This window comes from Oratosquilla oratoria, chromosome 15 (assembly GCF_046742065.1).
Source record: "Oratosquilla oratoria isolate Oo_2021 chromosome 15, ASM4674206v1, whole genome shotgun sequence".
Taxonomy (NCBI): domain Eukaryota; kingdom Metazoa; phylum Arthropoda; class Malacostraca; order Stomatopoda; family Squillidae; genus Oratosquilla; species Oratosquilla oratoria.
The window spans coordinates 28,778,154-28,784,153 of NC_134791.1; positions in this window are offsets into that span (position 1 = coordinate 28,778,154).

The window sequence follows — 6,000 nt, forward strand, 5'->3', positions numbered from 1 at the left end:
TGGGTGTATGTGTAAGGTCACAGAATTATCCATAGATCGGGCATATACGAGTGAGCTCTCATGTGGGAGGGTAATAACTGTCAATCATGAGTCCAACACATGATTCATGGTGAATCACATAAATGCAGCCAAAGCTCTCACCATTGCCTATGTGCTTAAACTGTTAGGGCAGGCTACAGTCACTGTTGGAAATTGGAGAGAATTGCAGGAAATGAACCTGTAACTAGGAAGACATGAGCCCAGCATTTTTCTATTGCATTAACACAACATGGGTTAACTGAGACATCTGTAACTTTTGTCCTATAGTTTTATCTGCAGTTGAGCTGAATCAATGAGCATTAGACAGAACAAAATATATAAAAGGATGAGCTGGATATTAGGTTGATGGGTACTTACCATAGCATAATCAGATTTTCTTGTAACAACTAGAACTATGTGCCACTAATTGGCAAAAGGTTTCTAACGATATACCAAAGGCTTCTTCCCCCTTTTAAGGAAGGTAGCCAACCAAGGCATGCTCCCACTCCCACTCCCATCCACCACCCATATGTTTCCTTCTCATCCTAGCTCCTCACGTATGAAGGGTCATCCCTGTCTCCTGCCCATTGCCCTGATCAGAAGCAATGCAGCAAGACACAGCATATCCACAACAAGGCTACTTCATTTAAATGGTGACCCTCTTTCTATGTCTCCTCATGCAAAAAATGGAGATAGGGAAGAATCTTCAGGAAAAGACTTAGTTGCAATAAGTGTGAGCCTGCAACCAAAGAGAGTCACAAAGAGGTGTTAATGGTTAGTCCATTAATCCTGGTATTATGTTACAGTTACACAGCTGTTTCTGCTGGTTCTTTGTGGTTTTGCAGATTTTCTTCCACTGGAATAGAATGGAAGAGCCCAGCAGAGGAAAACCAACTGGTCCATAGTAAGGCAGCTTGTCTTTTGCACATATCTTTCCCCAGTTGGCCAGTACTGGGAGACTGTCTACATTAGACCCATGGTAGAAAATTTTCCAGACTTCATTGGTACCCTACATTTTGCACTGAAAACTATCTCAAAGTTCAAAGAATACATATACCTATTAACAAGGCTAATGTGATAACTTTCTTGGTTTCCTGAGTCAGTTTTTAAATTTCAGACCAATTAAAGGAAGGATCTGTTGAGAAATGGACCAGTTATATCAATGCCAAGCTAGAAAATTTCTTTGGTTTAGACTATGTGTTCCAATTCCAGAATATGCAGAGGGTTGTATTCTTAAGGATTTTTAAAATTTAGTTCTCATTAAATCCTTTGGGGTTTGTATGTGATTTTTGTGTTTATTTTGACTGCCACCAGATATTTCTATTCAGCTAAGGGAAATCTCAGTTAATGTAATGCTGAAGTGAAATTTCAGTGGGTCAGTACAGCATAAAATCCATAGTAATCTTCCTCAGAGTTGACTTCAATTTTCTTGCCAAGGGAGGGACCAACGACAGGTACCTGCAAGGTACCCAAAAGCAAGTACCTGCAACTAGGGGCCTTGCAAAGTGGATATCAGAGAGAATCATCTCATTTGTGCCCATCTTCAAACTCAGCACCTTCACTTCCACCTGGAGTTGAAGCCCGAAGGGTCTGGAACTTGGTCTGTGGACTGGACCCAAGACCTCTTTATTAACTTCAACAACTATATTCCTCTCACCTTTTTGCATTAGGAGGGCTGACAACCAGTAAATGCTCATCTCCTCCTACTGTTATAAGTTGTTGACATAAAAATTGACCCATGGTTATAGAACACAGACAACAGTCAGAAGTTTCTTCACAGAGATCTATTGGAGGCCTCAAGGACTATTGCCAGCCATTGTGGGGACTGTGGGTTTCCAGTCAGTAAAACTTGAGACCGCAATCATATTACTGTTGCTGCATTCTGAAATAAATTTATGATATGGAAAGAAATTAGGAAGTAGGTACCAGGAACATCAACCCTTTGAAGAATGTTATTGTGTTTGTTTTTTCTGTTTGCTTTGTTTTGGTAAATAACAGCCAGTTTCAATAAGATGGAAGAAACCTCCTGTCTTAAAATCCAAAAGAAGATCGCTACCGTTGAGACATATCGTCGTGCTCAGAAATTTTGAGCTAACACCAGACGACTTTATTCAGCTGGAGGAAACCTCATCTTCAAAGGCTTAGTGTAAATTTGGAAGATATGATCCCCGACTCTTTAAGACAAACCTTTAATCTTCTGACCCTTTGTGAATATAACTCCTGGTGTCACCCAAGCCCATCATTTAAGCAATGGTAGAAAAATTCCCAGGTATCTTTGACACGAGGGGAGGAGGGAGAAAGGGACGAGGAAGAGGCGAATCTGATTGTGGAGCAGGAGGAGGAGAAGGAGGAGGAGCTAGAGATGTGGGTCATGCGAGATGGCGACGGTCGTTCGGGAAAGATCCGGATGACTCTATTGAAGGAAGTGTGGCGAATCCGGACCCGGAGGAGACGGAGGAGCAGGTGAAGCAAGGAAAGCCCAGAGAGGCGGAGCGTGAGTGGAACAGGAAGAGGCGACATTTTTTATCTCCTCCTCCCTCTTTATCGTGTATATATATATATATATATATATATATATATATATATATATATATATATATATATATATATATATATACATACATCTATATATATATATATATATATATATATATATATTATAAAGGGTTACAAAGGATTGCAAAGGAGGAACATGCCGACAGGAGACCTGGTCCATAACTAGGTCGGACGCGAAAGAAAATTATAATAATGATAAATAAATAAATAAAGATTATAATAATATAAATAATAAATGAAAAGGTAAAGTTGAATAATAAACAGACAGGTAAATAGTAAATAATAATAAAATGATAGATGAGTAACAATAAATGACAATCAAGCAAATAATAACACAAATAATAACAAATACATGATATAAAATAAATGGTAGATATCACAGCATCTTGCTTAGATGTTTATCTAAACGAATCTTAAAGCTTCGAATAGATTACAAGTTATTTGGAAATTCGTTAACAAAAGAGGATAGTGAAAAGGATCTCGGCGTAATTATCAGTAACGATCTCAAATCATCTAAGCAGTGTATTTCAGCCTCTGAGAAAGCAAATAAGATTCTAGGACTGATTGCGCGATTTTTTGACTTCAAAAGTCCATTTCTCATTAACAAGCTATAAATCGTTAGTTCGTCCACATTTGGAATATGCTGTTTACGCATGGTCACCGAATCTCATTAAAGACAATGACAGAATGGAAAGAGTACAACGGCGATCCACAAAACTGATTCCAAATATCAAAGGTAAATCATACGAAAGTCGACTAAAACATATGAATCTGTTTTCCCTATAAAAACGTAGACTCAGAGGTCACTTGATACAGGTCTTTAAGATTCTGAAGGGAATTGACAACATCAAAAGTGACGAAATTTTCACACTGAATGAGAGTCCAACAAGAAATAATGGTCTCAAACTGTCAGGAAATAGATTTAATTTGGAAGTGGGTAGAAACATCTTCGCCACTTTGAGTCTGGTGTTAACGTTTCTCCTTTTCAACATGGACATTTCTAACGACGAACGACAAGAAACATTATTGAATCTAGTCTTATTAAAAAGACGTATGATGAAAATCTTAACTTAAGTGTGGGCTTATACAAACTAAACAATTTTATTATCAATAAGACAGTGGAACAATGTTGTGAAACTCCCCCATAAAGGTTCCTTGTGACCAATTGCCACTTTCGTTATATGTTTACTATTTCTTTTTGATTTATCAATGTAACTTTTTTATTATTAATATGTTATGATTTTGTTTTTTGTTGTGAAACTCCACTATAAGGGTTTCTTGTGACCAATTGTCACTTTTGTTATTTGTTTTTCTAATTAAGGTATGCCACGGAGTGCACATTTATTGTTGTGACCTTCCCTGTCTTCCTCTTATTACTATATTTATACCATCATCTATTGCATCTATTGTATGTTTTTGTACTCTGAAGAGGTCTTAATAGACGAAAACGTTCAGCATTCCGTTCTTTGATATCCTTGTGGTTTCTGCAAATATCCTTACTCGCGTATATTGTGATTATTGTTGCGCATATATATATATATATATATATATATATATATATATATATATATATATATATGTGTGTGTGTGTGTGTGTGTGTGTGTGTGTGTGTGATTCACCATTGTCTTGGATCACGTGTTGGATTCGTGACCGACAGCTATTTCCCTCCCGAAAGAGAGCTCAGAGCTCATATATGACCGATCTATGGGTAATGCTGTGACCTTACACGCACACACACACCCAACTCCCCGCCCACAAGAGTTGGGGTAACGACTCGCAGGGCTGCAACACTGAAATTGTTTTAGCCCTGGGCGGGATCCGAACTCGGACCTCCGCAGTGGCAGCCGGGAACTCTACCAACCGCGCCATCGTGTGTGTGTGTGTGTGATTGGGTGGTGGGAGTAAAAGGAAGATGGTCTAGGAATAGTTTTACTCTAACGTTGCGACCAACATGGTCTTCAGAGTTGTCTCCAGAAAGTTTAACATAATTCACATTTTACGCCATTGCTCAAGGGTCCTCGGTTAGATTACAGCGCTTGGGCGGTGATCAATTCTCTGGTGTTCCATTCGTGAATCCAATTGGTAGAGTGATCTCTTTGCCAAAGGTAGCAAGTGTCCTCGTGTAAGACGCGTTGAAACGGGTGGAACACCGGACAACTGATCACCGCCCAGGTGCTGTAACCTGACAGAGGGCCCTTCAGGAGTGGTAAAAATGTGACATATGTTAAACTTTCTGTAGACAACTATGAAAATAATGTTGGTCGCAGCGTTAGAGTAAAACTATTCCTGGACTATCTTCGGTCTACTCCCATCACCCAATGTCTTATTTGTCTTTTCTTCTCTCTCTCTCTCTCTCTCTCTCTCTCTCTATATATATATATATAAATATATGTATATATATATATATATATATATATATATATATATATATACGTATGAAATGAAACCACGAGATGGCAACAAAGTCAGAGAAGGAGGGCAAACATGAGACACATAAGGAGGAGGAGGAGGAGGAGGAGGAGGGGGAAGTAAAGAAGGGAGAGGAAGGAAAATGGACACTTAAGGGGCTATCACACTGGGCATCCACGGGCTTCGCCAGCGCCGACAGTTGAAAGTTCGTTTAAGTAAAGAAGATTTCGAAAATAATAACATTATATTTTTCAAATCCCCAAATATCAGATTATCATTCCGTCATATGAACAAAGCTGAATAATGAACTAGGAGATTGTAAACCTATAGGAATGTTAGACATTCTCTTAAAATGTTCTTAGGGAAGTCTAGATTTATGTAAGCGGAGTCCTATTCAAGGAGGTAGAATGTGGGAGGAAAAATAGCCCAGTCTGATAACCCTTTTAGGTTCAGTTGAACAGAATTGGTCTTGTGTGGGCTGGACTGGTTTGGTCCGGGTGGCGTGGGATGGCCCGGACAAAGGGCGCACCCCTACGCCCCGCCGGCACCTCGACGCCCGCTGACGAGGACCATCTTAATAAAAGGCTTATAGCTCACGCGTCCAAGACCACCGCTGCTGCTGACGCCACGAGGAGGGACCTTCCCATCACCCCCCCCCCCCCGCGCCTCCACGACGGGACCTCGGTGATACCTCCGACAGCGTCTGCGGTCGCTCCTGAGGTTGTAGGTCTTCATTTGCTAGTGCCTTGTCTCTCTTTTCTTTTCGTCTGCTTTTTCTTCTTCTATTTCTTCTTCTACCTCTTCAACTTCTTACTCTTGTTGTTTTGTTGTTGTTGTTGTTTGTTCTTGTTCTACTTTTTCTTCTTCGACTTCCTCTTTTTCTTCTTCTCTTGTTCTTGCTCTAGTTGTTCTTTTCTTTTTCTTCCTCGTTTTCTTCATTTTCCTCTTTTTCTGTTCGTTCTTTTTTCTTTTCTGCGTCTTTTTCTTCTTCCTTTTTTTTCTTCTCTTGTTTTTTG